Source organism: Danio rerio, chromosome 20, assembly GCF_049306965.1.
Source record: "Danio rerio strain Tuebingen ecotype United States chromosome 20, GRCz12tu, whole genome shotgun sequence".
Lineage (NCBI taxonomy): Eukaryota > Metazoa > Chordata > Actinopteri > Cypriniformes > Danionidae > Danio > Danio rerio.
Genome location: NC_133195.1, coordinates 12,716,687 through 12,735,319, shown reverse-complemented (window position 1 = coordinate 12,735,319; position 18,633 = coordinate 12,716,687). Strand labels below are relative to the sequence as shown.

The 18,633-nt window shown below is 42.3% G+C and overlaps 1 long non-coding RNA gene across 1 annotated transcript in view; it reads left to right on the top strand.

Moving 5' to 3' along the window:
* The first annotated feature begins 1,255 nt into the window (after positions 1–1,255).
* The window catches only part of LOC141379542 (uncharacterized), a 30,338-nt gene continuing 12,960 nt past the window's right edge, over positions 1,256–18,633 (top strand). The window contains exon 1 of the long non-coding RNA XR_012396376.1: positions 1,256–1,502. This is a non-coding gene — a long non-coding RNA (uncharacterized lncRNA). The remainder of the gene's footprint in view (positions 1,503–18,633) is intronic.

Genomic DNA, 18,633 nt, shown 5'->3' with positions numbered 1-18,633 from the left:
AACGAATAAAGGCTTAGAATCAAATGAACTCTAATCTTTGCAATCTTTTCTAAAATGTAAAATTACTGTAAAGTTTAAACATTGCTGAGTAACAGGAGTGTCAAAATACAACAAAACTGGATAAAACAACAATATAATAATTAAACAATGTAATAAAATGTAATGTTTAAACTCTACAGTGATTTTATTTTAGATAAGGTTGCAAAGATTTATTTTTTATTTGAAGAAGTTTCATTTGTGTATCTTTAATTGCATAGGAATGAATAATGTCACTTTTCCTGTTTAGAATTTAACTGAGCCTTTATTTGTCATTTATAAAGGATTTATAAAGCATGAATACTCCCCACTTTAGATTAGGTCACAAAACTAGGTAAAGTTGAGTTAATAAAGCATTTATTAACATACATAGTAACCATTAATATATGCCTGAATAATAAGACATATAAACGTTAATTTCAATAGTTCATTAATCATAACTCATTCTGAATGATCCTAAAAACCCTCAACTACTCTTAAATACAACTGGTTTGTAAATAATGCGATACTTAATTTAGTAATGAAAAATAAATCATTTACTAAGTATGAAAATACAATTATTAAGCACATTATAAATATGGTTATAAGTCAAGAATAGAGCATTTGTAGCTGCAGTTATAAACTGCTTACTAACGTTTATTAATGTAGAGTTAATGCTTAACGGATAAATTTTATTTAAATATGTTAAATAAAACAGTTATTTTAAATTGTGATGATATTACACCATCATTTTGACCAAATAAATGGAGCTTGGTCACCGTTTCTTAAAATTCCAATTGCAAATAATTATCATTTATTATAAGCTTAAAAAAATTATATATATATATATATATATATATATATATATATATATATATATATATATATATATATATATATATATAAAATTATATATAAATATATAATGTAGTTAGTATTAACACATTATTAGTTTAAGTTCACAAATTATATTACTTTAAAAGTCTTGGTATAAAAATAAACACACAGTCAAAACAAAGCAACTGATAAGTGTCTTATTATATTTTTTTTTACTCCAGCCCTTGCATTGTGAGTAAATGTTACATTTTAACTTGTATCAAATCCAACATTTTTAGATATCATTCACTGTAAATATATCATATCTACTGATCCAGGTCATCAATCTCACCTTGTAACTAGGCTTCGTCCACATTCAGTCACCAGTTTAGCCACAAGATGTCGCTGCAAAACCACAAACACCACAACACATGAAAATACGATGACGCGTGTTTCAAACTGCCTGCTCTGAAACAACTCAATTGCAACCCGTACATTAGTTTAGCAGTGAAAAACAACCTCGAGATGATTAGCAGGATGATTATTTTATACCTCAGTGAATGACAGTGAATGCAGCTGGTGTGTTATAACATCAGTATGAGCTCCGCACGCTTATGAATATTCATGCACCGGAAGGCCTGAGGAGAGTGTTCTTGGAAATGAAGACAGTGGTGAGTAAAAACATAACCCTGCATCTCTTTTCTTTGATAAAATACATCCAATGAGACATGCTTATTGAAATACAGTCAGTCTTGAGTCTATATAACACATATAAGTTGCAGCCAAAAATTGTTGCTACAAACAAAAATTTGCATGAGTGACTCACAAACGCCAGTTCCACATCAGGGGGAAGGATGATGTGAGATTTGAGTAAAAAAGCATAAAAGATTTTCATGTAGACTGTGATCTCAGGTTTGAGACTGATCTGTGAGATGATGTGATCTGTCTTTCTCGCCCTTCGGCTGCCAAAAATAAGAATAAAGTACAAATGTAAAACACTTTTATTCCTCCCGTGAGAGGAAAATTAGAGCCAGAGGGCCTATTAAGGTGAGTTTGCAAAAGACATCAACAAGGCCTCCTGCGGTTTTATTCAGTTCTTAAGGAATCAAAGATAAGTTTCAGAAAGTCTGAAGAGCAAGTGTTGAATACTGATGACTATTTAAAGGTGTGTCTGCGTTCATCCATACCTGCGCTCTTCTTCCAGTCATTATGACCCGGTTTTCTTCTCTCAGTTCTCATCGGTATCAAAATTGTTTGGAAATGGCTTTTTATGCACAGCGGGGAGTTTTTATAAAAACTCTTTTCCATCTTTAACCTCATCAAACTCTCAGACTTCAGAGTTTACGAAAAGTTTGTAATCATAAAGTTTCGTTTTATTCTCTCCGCGGGAGCTTTTTGAAGCCATCAAAACGTTTTTAGATCACAGCTCAGCTTTGGATGTGTGAATGCCCTTGATAACAATCTCATTTTGATTTCATACAGGTCATTTGTCATTTATCTTTGCTTTTGGTTCAAATTTTTGTTAAAGGAGTAGCCTATTCATAAGCTATTTAGGATAAAAGCTAATAATAGGGGCTTGAGCAATGGAGGAACTTTTTCATAGTTCTTAGAACTTTTGGGAGGAATGAAATGAGACATTTCATCTGTTATCTCTAAATGAAACCAGTATTTTTAATATTTTTTTACTGTAAAAAGTGGCAGTATTTGTTGACTTGCACTTTATGAATCTCCAAGTACCATGGCTTCAGCTAAAATATTTGTTTTATTTTCCACTGAAGAAAAAAATGTCCCCTACATCTTGGCCTGAGTAAATTGGCCAATTTTTGGTTTGGTTATACACCAAAAAATTTGCGAAAACAAACTTTTGACTATTTAAAGGGTAGTTCACCCTAAAATGAAAATTTTGTCATGATTTACTCCTAGAATATCTTCCCAGCAGGCACAAAATGTCAACATGATGTCAGATTGATGTTGTACCCCAAGGTCGTCGGACGTTGAGTTTTGTTTTAAAACGAAAGTCGGATTGACATCATAACTCAACGTCAGGCCGATGTCAGTGTCCAACTTCGGACAGATTTTGGTTACTTACCAATGCAACATAAAAAAATAAAAAATATCATTGTCAAATGATGTTACAGCTTGACGTTGTGTGAAAGTTACCAATATGACCTGTCTCTGCTGTTTTTTTTTTTTTTTCTATTGACTTCAATGACTTGAAATTAATGAAATTATTCATTGTTTTGTTAGGTTTATACTACACTGTATTTTTGTCGGTTAAACTAGTCGGTGTGAAATTATGTCATTTTAACTATCATTCTGATCATGTGATGTCACAATCACTTGCTGTCAGTGATCGATGCATGATGTCATCGAGAAGACAGAACTGGCGACTGAGTGGTCAGTGTCACAGATGTGATGGAATCTGTCATGAAAGATTGAAAAAATAAAATAAACACGTTAGTCTCTTAGGTTGATTTTTTTATTATTTTTTTAACAGAAAAACACTATTCACACATCCGTTCCAAAATATTCATAAATTATGTGGCATTATTAACCAGAAATTACAGTACATATAAAATGCGCAACAGCGAGTAAACGCATCATTGGTGTTAGAACATTCAGATTGATTGATTTATTGTGTTCTGAACTTTCCGGTAATTTTCCTTCTGCATTCACACATAGCAAAATTCTAGAATTTTACTGGTAGTAAAAAATTCTGATTCTTTATGGAAACTTGTGATAACTGAATTTCTGGTATATTTAAAAGAGCCTACTCATGCATAATCTCTTTACAGTAATTTGCTGGTAATTTTTCTAAAAGAACCATTTTGTGTGTGTTTGTGTGTGTGTGTGTGTGTGTGTGTCATTTACAACTCCCTATGTGCCAAAAGCAGATAGCATCCAAACACAGGATACAATAAAGGTGTTCATCAAATAAAACAGTCATACAGAACACTTGGATTTATTTAGTTTCAAATGGATTTTTAAAAATCATTTTATTAACACTCTGAAGCACATATTATCAGGCACGTGCACACATAGGGCTCAACCTGTGCAGTGCACATGCCCTTTTTAGTCTTGGATAGAAAGTGCCCTTCCAAAATGATCAAAAGTGCCCCGGGAACGCGGCACACCTTCGGTCCCGCCCTTCAGTAGGCTCGCGACAACACCGCTCTTGAGTACGCGCGCGACAACACAGCTGATCAGTACGCGCGCATCCACTCATCCACTCTGCAGATCTGCCCCCACCACCCCCACCCCCTGCTCTTCCAAAAATTTATCCTGCACATGCCCTTTGGACGTTCTCTGCACGGGCCTGCATATGATACACTGTAAAAATAAAAAGTTTCAGTTTACTTGTGTTTCATGTGTGTTTTCAGCCTGATCTCATCAAGGAAACATAACTATTTCACGTTTTGTCAATGTTTCTAATTCGTACGATGTACGATTTTAAAAAGGAGGTGTGACACCCAATCCCACCCTCAAATTCAACCCCACTAAATTGGTGTTTTCCATTTATTTAAAGTTATGATTTATGGGATCTTGACCTCTGCTTAGCTTTTTTTTTTTGACTTTAAGTTTTTTAATCTTTATTAGTTAGTACTGTAAAGAGAGAAACAAAAATGCATGGGAAGCAGAGAGAAGAGGAAGGATTGGCAAAAAAGCTAGGAATTGAATTCAGCTTGATGCAAAGAACTTCTATACAATTCTATACTTCTTTACAGAAGTAGAAATTCTATACAATTCTATAGAATTAAGCATGTAAAATATCAAAAAGGCAGTTTATTACCATGTGTTAGTAGCATAATTTACAATACTAATAAATAAATAAAAATATCACTTGTTTCTATTAAAATGACAATAAAAGTTACTTTTTCAAACTTCACAAAATTGTTCAAGGTCTTAATAAATGAAAACAAAATCACAAAACGAATCACTCATGAAAAACTGTTGGATTTATACATGTTTTCTTGTTTTGTGAATAGATGTTTAATGCAAGGGCAAGAAATGTCTATGATATGAATTAAATATATATTTTTATTTTCAGTCTGAAGATGAACAAAAGTCTGCTGGGTTAAAGCTATGTGAGGGTGAATAAATGATGACAGTTTTCATTTTGTCATGAATTACACTCAAAAAATACTTTTCCTGCACTGTAAAACCCAACAGTCAACTTTATCCAATAAAATGAGTTTAATTCAAAATGTAATCAAAATGTACTGTTGACTTCAGTGTCGAAGGTAATGAGTTAATAAAATACCTCATTACTCTAACCTAAATGGAGTAAGTTCACAATACTCATATAGATTAGTATTTTTAACACAAATGATTTGTAGCAATTGATTTCTCAAACGGTTTGGGTTGCCTTCATTTATTGGGTTTTACTTTACTCAAATTGCTTTGTTTACTCAAATAGATTAAGTTCACAGTACTCATTAGGATTCGTTGTTGCACTTAAGGGGCGTGGCGACCCCAGATTAATAAAGGGACTAAGCCAACAAGAAAATGAATGAATGAATGTTGAACTTAAATGGTTTGTTGCAATTGGTTTTCTCAAATGGTTCGAGTCTCCTTAAGTTTTTGGGTTTTACAGTGTTTGTTCAAAGTACTAATTTAAAAGAGCTAAAACATCACAATTATTGAGTTTTTTTTTTTTGGGGGGGGGGGGGGGTTGGGGGTGCAAAATATATATTTGCTCCTTATTTAAAGAACTTATTTAAAATGAGCTAAAACAACACAATTCTTGTTTTTTTTTACAACTTGTAAACAATTAATTGTTTTATGTTCAGTCAACTTAACGAAGATCATCATCGTCAACACTTGTCCAGCCGGATGTCAGGTACGGTGGATCAAGGCATGAGGTGAACGTGACGCTTATTGTGTCTTGTCACTGCTGCAAAAATACAGCTTCCTGTCAATCCACTGACACTTTGTCAATGTTCAGGTACGGCCAGACCTCCATAGACAACCTGACCTTCACTTCTCCCCGATGACAAGCACAGTACACCTTGTTTTTGTTCGTTCCATGCTCACTTCTATTATTGCATTTTTAAAGGTTCTCCAAGAACTGCCATCTCAAACTCCCACTGTGTCATTCCTCAAAAGTATGTGTGAAAACAGCTAAAAATTGTTTAGTTACCCGAGGAGCACAGCTGAAGAGCCCAAACAGTCAAGTACTGTCATTATCATTTTTTTTTTTTAATTTTTAATGAATGCCAGCCAGAGAAGAATTTCAAAATCACTTAGAGTAGAAGCTGTAAAAACATTCCTGTTACAGATCGATTACCTTTTCTGAAAGCCTTAAGAAACCAGCAAGTAAACTTTCTGAAACTTACTGAAACAGTAATTCAGAAAAAAAAGATATTAGACTAATTTTTGAGTGCTTCTTTTTTTTCTTATTTCCGCTTTCATCATGCAGTACCACAATAGGCAAAAGCTATACACATTTACACAATATTTGCTTTTATTAGCCTTAGTTTAACTAAGGTATTTAAATATGAGCCACTTATTAAACTGAGGAAAACAAAGGCTCCGTTTACACTGGCAATTAAATGTGACGCAAATCCGATGTTTTGCTCATATGTGACACAGATCACATCTGTTCTATGACTGTGTAAACAAACACACACACACACACAAAAAACATATACATTCGGATATTCAAAGATCGGCGTCAGACCTCCTTCATATGTGGGAATAAATCAGATAAAAATCATATATGTGGCACATAAAAAAAATTGTATAGATTTATTGAGGCATTTTGTTTTGTACATCATTAAATATGGTACTTTTCCGGAGTTTAATAACCTAGAAGGAAGAACGTGTGTGGAGACTCCAAGGCGGTAAACAACAACAACAGAGAAAACATGGAGGAGGAAAGTGGTCAGTGGTCGATGACAGAAGTTACCTGCCTTCTTGCCCTGAGTGAAGATGAGTCAGTTCAAGATAAAATTAATCTTTATAAGGAATTTGGACCCACTGCTTCTTGTTGGAGCCTTCCGCAGTTTGCTCCCACCAGACCTGAGATCTCTCTCGTACACTACCCACAAATTCCTCTAAATAGTGAAAGACACTTACTGTATGTTTCCACGGAGTAGTATGGTTCGGTGCGCTTTTAGAGCCGTTTTCACTGTCAAAAGGTACCTAAAAACGCACCATACCCCTTTTTGGGTACCCTTTGCAAAGGGTCCCTAGCACAACAAAAGGGTACCAAAAGGCGGAGCTAGATGCACAGCTGAATGCTATTGGTTTACAGCGATACGTCACTCGCTAGAGCATCAAGCCAAAATGAAAACAAAGGAACCACCATGTTTTAAATACACAGCCGAGACATTACACCGTAATAATATATACATATAATAACGAGCTATTGTTGACCAGAGCTCAAACAAACCTTGTCATCGTCTTGATGAACAGCCACAAAGCCAAAAAGAAGAGCCGAATCTACCCTGTGCCCTGTAGTTTTTTTAAAAAGGCCATCTAAAGTGTGATTGGTCTTGCTTTCTCGCTTGCCCTTGTAAAGCGTGTATATACTTGAAATAGCAAACTTCTTAAGCTGATAATAATAGTGTGCGTGTGATTATTGAAATGCTTTTGACATCGATCCAGTCAGAAACGAACAAATGCAAAACTGACTCAAAAAACAAAACAAAAAAAAAAAAAGCCGGAAAAAACAAAGGAGCAAATGATTCCTTCAGCATCAAAAAAGATGAACAAATCTACCAAATTTAACTATCATCACCTTTTAGACTATTATAAACTCGGAATGATGAAGTTACTCTCTAACATAATTTACATGTGAATGTACATAAATTTACTATTAATGAGCTCTGCTCTGACACTCCCAGCTTTTCATGGCAGATTTCACTATATAGATGTGACGGGAGGCAGGTGGGCGGATGGAGGAAGACCCCCAATATAATAATAATTACGGCAATATACTCGACTACGCCACCTTGGGAATTTCACCCAAATAATTAAAATACATGCACCACCTATATAAAAGGCACGCACAAGTTTGCTCCACCAATTGCAGTCAGAGACATTGGCACGTTACAAAAATAAATGACTTTATTAACAAATCTTGAATAAAAACATGATTAAAACCAATATTGCAACATTGACATGGTGGTTCGTGAAATTACAAATTGTGCCCCAGGGCCAGAGCTTCCCAGCCAGGGAAGGTGGCCAGACTGTACTTCAGGCAAGTGAAAACCACTGCAATCTGTGAGAGAAATTCTAAAATCTCCAATAAAATTTGCCTTCCGGCCTGGGAGCTCTGGCTCTGTCACAAGCTGACAAGTCGGAACAATGCCCTGCAATTAAAGCAAAAAATAAATCAATTTACACAAGTGAATTATTAAATAAACAAAAAAATACAAATGTAATACAATTGGTCAATGAACACAAAGAAAGTCAATTAAATCTCACCTTAAACAATGAAAAGAAACAATTCAATCTAAGCCAAATTAATAACTAAAGAGAAAATAAACCAAACATTAATAATGAAGAAAATACAACAGTAAAGATTCACAAAAAGAGTGTATCTAACCAAGAGAATATCTAACCAAAACCTGCTGGATGAATAAGTCAAAATAATGAAAATAAACAAATAAATCCAGCCAAACTATAAGGATCCTACTTTATAATAAAATGTATCCAATCAAATTAACCAAAAAGGGGAAAATAGGACCCAAACAAGCAGTAATAAATATGCCAACAAAAATAAGTTAAATAAACAGTCCTTGTATAAACCAAAAACAGAACAAAAATCGAAAAGATAGAAAAAGAAAATCAGAAAACTAAATCTAAGAAAACAGAAAATTTAAACTAAGGAAAAGGGAAAAAACAGGAAAAACTGGACAGCACTGTAGCCGCAGATAAATGCAAAGCGCCCGATGGAGCTCCCTTTGCAGATATCCACCCAGCCTATAAACAGATAAATGAATCATCATGGTAAAAAGTTTAAAATCTGCTATAAACAATTTGCAACCACATGCAAACACCTACCTACCGCTCACCAAAGGGAATTGGGGTTAGATCAATCAAATAAGCATTAACCACAACATTAAACAGACAATGCTTCCTTACCTTTTCCAGTCTCTACACTCACTCTAGCGTTGACAATCACAGCAAAACATTTTAGGCGAAGCGATATTCAGCCCGATCAAAACCTTTCACTGCTCTCGGCAGGTGCGGGAAGTGACGAAAGCGTGTTCACTGCGCCGCAGCTCATCAAGGTGATGCATCCCAGGTAGCAAATGCTTTTCTCTTTTTATAGCCCGAATGCCGTTTGGTGATAGGACTGAGACAAAGACCCGTAAATTACTGACACTAGGCAACTAATTATCTCGCCTGCCACATAGACATTAAACCAACAAAAGGTACATTTAAACAGACTATATGCCTCTTCAGGGGTGTCACTGTATAAGTGTATAATCTGTATATCCTGCATTTTACATTCTGATGTGCATTGAAGACTCTGCTCATGCATAGCTGCATGCTTAACATTTTGTCTTTCATTTTCAAAATAAGAGTCACACCTGAGTAGTACTTTTTATAAAACTCATGACATTTCGTCCTCTCAGAGTATATAGTAAAATTTTTCTGTGTCGTTTAGATTAGTGAATCTCTTATTAACTTTTTCTCTCGATCTTGCGACTGTGCACACTAGCAGCTGTGAAACTAGGTGGAAAGTAATATTTAATTAAAGAGTAATGCAAAAATGCACACGAGCTTTAGAAAGTGAACGCAAAATTTGAATCCTGGACATTTAAGGAGATTTAGAAACCTAGGCCGGACTAATTTTTAAGTCCCAAAAATGTACATCTCTGTGGGGCTGCAGAGCACGTGAAACTGTCTGCACGAGTGTTGACAGGTTTCGTGGGCATAGAACAAATCTGGTAAATGAGAGAATATAGTAAACGAGCTCACTACGTAAGCGATCGTGGATGTTTGGTTATATTGAGCAGATACAAACGGTAACTGCAGCTCTGCACAAGACATTTGGCCAGATGATAAATGGTTGTGCCCAACCAGGCTGGAGGTGTTGGTGGTCCAGGAAAGGTCCTTTGAGATGTGGGTCCCCAGGAACTTGAAAAATGAGACAGGCTCAATGACCATCCCTTCTTGAAGTCCACAATGAGCTCCTTGGTCTTGTTGGTGTTAAGGAGCAGATTATTGTCTGTGCACCAAGTGGCCAGATGCTGTATCTCCTCCCTGTAGGCAGTCGCATCATTATTGCTGATTAGACCAATCACTGGGGTGTCATCTGCAAATTTGATGATGGTATTGAATCTGTTCACAGGCCTACGGTCGATGGTAAAAAGGTAGTAGAAGGGGCTCAGTACACAGCCCTGTGGTACACCAGTGTTGAGTGTGATGGTGGTGGAGCAGATGTGGCCTGATCTAACATTCTGAGGTCTGTTAGTCAAAAAGTCCATAACCCAGTTGCAGAGACGTGTCGATATACAGGTCTCTAAGTTTGATCATTACTTAGAGGATTTGATAGTGTGGAATGCTGAGCTAAAGTCAACAAACAGTATTCATGCATAAGTGCTTTTATTGTCCAGGTGTGTGAGTACAGAGTGCAGTGCTTTGGAGACTGTGCTTTTCTGCTGTGCATCTTCTGTGGTCCTGTTGCCATGGTAGGCAAACTGATATGGGTCCAATGTGGGTTGTTAGCATGTTAATTGACAGTGCACAGATGATTTTAAATGTTCTTTTTTATTTTAGCATATTGTTTAGCATTAGCACATTTTTTTATCTAGTAGATAGCAAGTTATTTGTCTTCATTATAAAGTAAGTTATTTACATTTTTGCATTACTTGCAGGTTTTAGCAGGTTTGCTGTTTTACTAACATTTGCTTGACATTGCTATCCTATTTCTACATTTTAGTTGATGCTGTTAGCATTAGCATGACATACATTTTTAGGAACACCAAGGCATATAACACTGCTAAATAGTTCAGCTCTGTCTTTCAGTTAGATTGATGAGATGATACTGCAGTCTTAAGTTCCAGATGTTAGAGGGAAATGCGCTAACCTGCAGTTTCGCTGAAAAAGCTCAATACTCGCTTGACAGTATATTCTGCTTGACAAGGATTCAAGGTAGCATAGGGATTGGTAAATGCCCTAAAGAGACTGGGAGGAAGACTAGACTGGATTTCACAGCTCCTTCAAGGTCCCCTCCTCTTGCTCTCCTTTCGTCCGCCTCACTCTCACTCTGGTCAACGAAGCAGAGAGCAGATGGTGCGCTTTTAATCACCAGCAGGTGGAGAACATTTAGTTTGTCCAGAGCTTCTGGGATAGGTTTTATTACAGGTTTCAACAGCATCTGCACATCCTTACGCTAAAGCTGTTTTATGGAAGAGTGCTCCTTTCATCTCCCAATAACCCATATTTATTGGATTGTAAAATGTTACAGGATGGTAATTTGTGGTTGTAAAGACAGATATACAAAGTGTGTGTAGGACACTTGTTGTACAAAAAATAACACATTGGTAATACATTAAAATAATGGGCCGCATGGAAATATTTCCTCTTGAAGAATCAGGCGGAAATGGGGCATTGAGTACTCAAGGATTGTAAATGTCTCTCATTATACTGCAGCACTTGAGAGTAAATCTGCTGTGATGGTTGTTTTGAATGTTACAAATGCATAAACATAAACCATAGATTTAGACTTGGCAAGAGGAAGCGATGCGGAAAAGAAATATTCTCATTATTGGATTCAGAGGCCTGTAATTTGTCTAGTCAGATAAAAAAGTAAAACATTTTCAAGAGTTATCAAGATAATATCAGTTGAGACATAAAAGACTTGATACATTAAATTTAATAATTTAAAATCCTTGGTCTGGGAATCATTTTTTGAACCATATGCAAATTAGAGCTTAAATATTCATAAGCAAAATGCCCTTTCAGCCTCTTTGAAGGATGTGCCATTTGTATATGGGCATTTTGTGAGTACATCAAGTGAGACAAAATGGCAGCCAGTATAAAAACAAATATCCTTCTGAATCAGTACAATCTTCATGAAAACAGCTAGACAAATAATTATCTCAGCTCATCAAAAGTTAACTTTGGCCTTTAAGGCGTTCCAGCCAGTATCGATGAGAACTTTAGAGTTTTTTTTCTCTCATTGTGATGCTGCTATCATAAAAAGAGATTCCCCTTCGGTTGGGGAACTTCAGTGCCATAGAGTGGATTGATTGAATCCATGAATAGGAGGATTCGGATCAGAAGCCGCTTGTCTGGAGAGTATTGAACAGGCCAATGAATGAAATGAGTTGGCAGCGTAAGCTTGCACAGGTGTGCTGCATCGCCAATTATCCCAGCATATAAGCACACCTGAAGCGAGCAAACGCCATCCTTTTCGCTTCAGATCCTTTCTGAGTGAGTCGATGAGGGTTCCTCTTGCTGTTCAGCACTTCAGAGCGAACGAGTGTCTCCCGGTCCAGAGTGGGTTTTCGCGGCGGCAGACGGTCGAGCTGGGTTTCTCCTTTGCTTTGGGTTTCTCCTCTGCTCAGGCCTCCTTGCCTGGTTCTTTGGGTCCGGTCCTCCAGAGCGGTGCGTATTGTTGCAACTTTCCTAAAAGAGCAACACAGTCGTGCAGCACGTCCTTTTCAGGATGGCGCTCCGACTGTGCGTTTCTGGATGCGGGGGTTTCCTGGCTCCGGATGATGGACACGATCACTGCATTGTATGTTTGGGGGTCCAGCATGTTAATGCGGTGCTCGCGGGCGGTTCATGTTGTCTTTGCGATGCCATGACCATTGCACAGCTAAGATCGCGGCTAACTTTCGTAAGAGAGCGAGCCACCCCAGTTGCCTCCTGTTCTAAAAAAGCAGCGGGCGCTCGGGCAGATCTGAGGGTTCCAGTGGGAGATAATCCGCCGCCCACGGGCTCGCGGACCTCTCGCTCCTCACGGCGCTCCATCCAAGCTTCTGGTAGTGGGAGTGATCCGTCTAACCAGATGGTAGCTCTCACGCTCGGGCTGGATCCTGAAGCGGACATGTTAGCCGTGCTTTCCCGGGCTGCTTCGGCCGTGGGGTTGGAGCTGGTTCATCCCCCAGATGGGTGCTACGTAGAGGACCAGAAGACGAAGCCTTCGAAGCCTCTCGTCCCCTCCTTCCCGGAAGTGCACAGTAGGCTCAAGCAGTCTTGGAGGGCACCTTTCTCTGCCCATGCTGCGTGTCCCTCCGCCCTCACCGCCCTTGACGGCGGAGCTGCCAGGGGGTATGAGGCGATCCCGTCAGTGGAGCGCACTATCGCGGTCAATCTTTGTCAGCGTGGCGCCTCTCTGTGGCGGGGTTTGCCCCGCCTCCCGTCCAAAGCCTGTAGGTTGTCTGCCTCCCTCGGAGCCAGAGCTTATAAGGCTGCAGGCCAGGCTGCTTCTGCTTTGCATGCGATGGCTACCTACCAGCGCTACCAAGCGCAGGCGCTGGCCGAGCTGCACGAGGGCGGGTCTAACCCAGGCTTATTACATGAGCTGCGTACCGCGACCGACTATGCTCTTCGGACTACTAAGTCCGCCGCGTGTGCGCTGGGGAGGACGATGTCCACATTTGTGGTTCAGGAACGCCACCTCTGGCTAAACCTGGCCGATATGCGCGATGTTGACAAAGTTTGCTTTCTTGACTCGCCCATATCCTAGGCTGGCCTGTTCGGCGACACCGTCGGTGAATTCACCCAGGAATTCAAGGCGGTGAAAGAGCAGTCGGATGCGATGGGCAATGTCATCTATCGGTGTGGCCGTAAGCCCGCTCCACACGCCGAGCCATCCACCTCCGCTGCTCCTCGCCGAGGCCCCCCACCAACGAGTGCTGCCCCGCCCGCGCCTCTGGCCAAGTGAGCGCGGCGTACACCTCGAAAGCAGGCAGCCCCCTCTGCCTAGGGCGCCGTTAAGTCCGTTAAACGGACCGCGAAGCGTCCCTGAGACAGGCCATCCGGAGAAGAGGAAACTTGCTTTTTCCCCGCTGGAGGGCGGGGCCCCGATTACAACGGTACTTTTCAGTGCCACCAAAACATCAATCGAAGAGCACTTTTCCCCTTCCCCGGTGTGACAGCACGAATTCTGCCAGTCAGGGACGTGCTTCGCCAGTGGCTCACGAGCGCTGGGGGGACCGTCTCCCTTCCCTCAGCCCTCCAGCCCCCTCTCCGGAGTCAGGGTGCGGAGCCAGAGCGAATCTCTCTCCTCCAGCTCTTCCACAGGACCCTCGTGCTTCCCGGATCAGCACACCCACTCCGTGCTGCCCCACTGCTGGTACGTCAGCGATTGTAGCGATGACTCCATTAGCAAGGGCTCTGCCTGCCTGGTTAGCGCAGGCCAGCCCCTCGCGGTGGCTCATACGCACAATCAGACTCGGTTAAGCGATTCAGTTCGCGAAACGACCCGCCAAGTTCACGGGTGTGTATTTCTCCAGGGTCAACCCCCTGTCCGCCCCTGTCTTGTGAGAGGAGATTGCTGCCCTCCTGGCGAAGGGTGCCAGTTCCTCCAGCTGAGATGGAGAGTGGGTTTTACAGCCCATACTTCATCGTACCCAAAAAGAGCGGTGGGTCACGACCAATCCTAGATCTGCGCATTTTGAACCGCTGTCTGCACAAGCTGCCGTTCAGAATGCTCACGCAGAGGCGCATTCTCCAATGCGTTCGTCCTCGGGATTGGTTTGCAGCCATAGACCTGAAGGACGCGTATTTCCATGTCTCCATTCTTCCACGCCACCGCCAATTTCTGCGGTTTGCGTTCGAGGGTCGATCGTGGCAGTACAAGGTCCTCCCCTTCGGGCTCTCTCTGTCTCCACGGGTCTTCACCAAACTCGCGGAGGGTGCCTTTGCGCCCCTTCGGCTAGCAGGCATCCGCATACTCAATTATCTCGACAACTGGCTGATTTTAGCCGACTCGCGGGAGTAATTGATTGTGCACAGGGACAAGGTGCTTCGGCATCTCCGCCTACTGGGGCTTCAGGTCAACCGAGAAAAGAGCAAACTCGCCCCCGTGCAGAGGATCTCTTTTCTCAGGATGGAGCTGGACTCGATCACCATGGTAGCACACCTCTCCGAGGAATGCGCTCGCCTGTTGCTGAACTTTCTGAGGGAGCTTGACAGCAAACTAGTGGTCCCACTGAAGTTCTTTCAGAGGCTCCTGGGGCATATGGCATCCGCAGCCGCCGTCACGCCGCTTGGATTGCTCCATATGAGACCACTTCAGCACTGGCTTCACGATCGGGTCCCAAGACGCGCATGGCACGCGGGCACACACCGGGTCTCTGTTACTGCGCTGTGTTGCCGCGCCCTCAGCCCTTGGAACGACCCCTCATTCCTACAGGCTGGTGTGCCTCTAGGACAGGCGTCTAGCCATGTTGTTGTTTCAACAGATGCTTCCAGCACGGGTTGGGGGGCCGTGTGTCGCGGGCATGCAGCTGCGGGCCTGTGGAAGGGTGCCCAGTTGCAATGGCATATCAATCGCCTGGAGCTGTTGGCTGTGTTCCTCGCTCTCCACCGCTTTTTAACGGTGCTGGAGCAGCAACACATGCTGGTCAGGACGGACAGTATGGCGGCGGCGGCGTATATCAACCGCATGGGGGGTATGCGCTCTCGCCGCATGTCTCAGCTCGCCCGCCGTCTGCTCCTCTGGAGTCACCCGCGGCTGAAATCGCTGCGCGCCATTCACGTTCCAGGCACGCTCAATCGTGCAGCCGATGCGCTCTCACGACAGCTGTTACGCCCTGGAGAATGGAGACTCCACCCCGAGTCTGTTCAGCTGATATGGGCGCGATTCGGGGAGGCCCAGATCGATCTGTTTGCTTCCCCCGAGAACGCTCATTGCCATTTGTTTTTTTCCCTGACCGAGGGCTCTCTCGGCACGGATGCACTGGCCCACAGCTGGCCTCGGGGCATGCGCAAGTATGCGTTTCCCCCAGTGAGCCTGCCCGCGCAGTTACTGTGCAAGGTCAGGGAGGACGGGGAACAGGTTCTGCTAGTTGCGCCCCTTTGGCCCAACCGGACCTGGATATCAGAGCTTTCACTCCTCGCGACGGCCCTCCCCTGGCGGATCCCTTTGAGAGTGGACCTACTCTCTCAGGGACAGGGCACCATCTGGCACCCTCGCCCCGATCTTTGGAACCTCCACGTGTGGTCCTTAGACGCGAGGAAGACTTAGGGAACCTACCGACTACGGTTGTTAATACCATCACCCAGGCTAGAGCCCCCTCCACGAGGCGCGCCTACGCCCTGAAGTGGAGTCTATTCACTGAATGGTGCGTCTCTCGCAGAGAAGACCCCCGAAACTGCCAGATTAGTGTTGTGCTCTCTTTCCTTCAAGAGAAGTTGGACAGCAGGCTGTCGCCCTCCACTCTCAAGGTTTACGTGGCCGCCATCTCCGCTTATCATAACGCGGTAGCTGGCGACACCGTGGGAAAGCATAACCTCATCATCCGGTTCCTTAGGGGTGCTAGGCAAATTAATCCATCTCGCCCCCCTCTCATGCCCTCTTGGAATCTCGTCCTCATTCTCACGAGTTTGCAAGCCGATCCCTTTGAGCCACTCGAATCAGTATCTCTAAGATCTCCGCTGGTTGCGTTGGCCTCCATTAAGAGGGTCGGGGACCTGGAGGCATTTTCGGTCAGTGACTCGTGCCTGGAATTCAGGCCGGATTACTCTCGCGTCATCCTGAGACCCCGCCCGGGTTATGTGCCCAAGGTTCCTACCACCCCCTTTAGAGATCAGGTAGTGAAACTGCAGGCGCTGCCCCCAGAGGAGGCAGACCCAGCCCTTTCTTTACTTTGTCCAGTTCGCGCTCTGCGCATTTATGTGGACCGTACTCAGAATTTTAGATGATCTGAGCAGCTCTTTGTCTGTTATGGCGGTCGGCAGCAGGGAAGTGCCGTATCGAAACAAAGATTATCCCACTGGATTGTGGATGCCATTTCACTCGCTTATTCGAGTCAAGGTCAGCCGTGTCCCCCGGGAGTGTGTGCACACTCCACTTGCAGCATTGCATCCTCTTGGGCACGTGCACGCGGCGCCTCTCTAACAGACATCTGTAGAGCTGCGGGCTGGACGACACCCAACACATTTGCAAGGTTTTACAATCTGCGAGTGGAGCCGGTTTCCTCAAGGGTATTAGGTAACCCTTGGTGATTGAGGAAACAACTCGGTAGTGTGTTGAGACACGCTTGCTGCGCCATTTTCCCTAACACGGAGATACTTGCGCCCTTTTATCTGTCAGTAAAGTTCCCCGTCAGGTGAGCCCTGCAGATTTCTCCGTGGCCCCCAGCACTGACTCAGCGGAGGAGTCACTTGCTGGCCCACTACGTTGTAGGTCTGCCCGCTGGTCAGCCCGCGTTTTGGGTATAGGTGCCTGCTATGCGTGATCCCCACTAGGCGATCCCATATGCTTATTCCGCCACGGCTAATCTAGATGCTCACGACTTCCCAAAAAATATATCTAAATCCGTAAGACTTCTGTTGAAGTAGGATAAATTAGGGCCAGGGACACGCTGGAGGACCGCGCCTCCCATGATGTGGGTGCATCACGCTTGTTTGACTATCCCCTCATCGGGGGCGTTGGTAAGGTGCAGTCATTATGGCGCTTTCCATACTTCTCCCATTTGTGGATTCAATCAATCCACTCTATGGCACTGAAGTTCCCCAACCGAAGGGGAACGTTCGAGGTTAAAGAAGTAACCCAAGTGCCATAATCCGTCGCCATAATGACTGTCCCTTAGCTGTTTGAAAGTCTCTTCAGCTTAAAAGGATGGCGTTTGCTCGCTTCAGGTGTGCTTATATGCTGGGATAATTGGCGATGCAGCACACCTGCGCAAGCTTACGCTGCCAACTCATTTCATTCATTGGCCCGTTCAATACTCTCCAGACAAGCGGCTTCTGATCTGAATCCTCCCATTCGTGGATTCAATCAATCCACTCTACGGCACTTCCGTTCCCCTCCTCGGGGAACGAAGGGTTACTTCTGTAACCTCGAACATTCTTCATCATAGTAATTCTTCACTCTTCAGGTTTCCTAATGTAAGTCTTCTTCATATTGCCACTGCCAGGCAGCCCTGAATGACTTTATGACCATGTTGAAGATACTTGTAGAACAAATGTTTAGTTTTTTTTTTTTTTTTTTTGTACTTATGGAAAGCGCTTTAATTAATCGGTAACACTTTACAATAAGTTTCATTAGTTAATGCATTTACTAACATGAACTAATCATGAACAACACATGTACAGCATTTATTAATCCTAATTGAACATTTACTTATGCATTATGTAACGAATATGGCCGACCAGACACATAATTATTTTGCTTTTTATTCCACAACCGAGCCAATTTTCCCCAAAGAAAACTCGAAACCTGATTCCAAGGTATTTACAACCCAAAAGGAATGTGCCATGCAGCATTGAACACAGGAACAGGTCTGAACTTTTTAAGCTGCTTGTCTAAGACTGATGTTTTCATATAAACTTTAATCTCTTTTTGTGTAATCATGTGTTTTGCAAAGTACCCCTTTCCCTTTTCATCATAACTCGCAACATTATAACGGCGGGGAAAGGCGCGGGAAGAATAACCTTGAGCTAATTTACTACAGTAATAATGGTGTAGATATGCAAGCACTTTAATCTACATTATAATTTGTCACAGATTATTAATGTGAGCTATTTTGAACTAGGTAATCAGGTGGGTAATCAGAATCCATGTTTTTGCTGTATTTTCTCACTACACGTCCTATAACATTTACATGGTGTTTTGTGACTATTTAAATGCTTTTGAACACATGCATGTCTGCACTATGAAAGCAA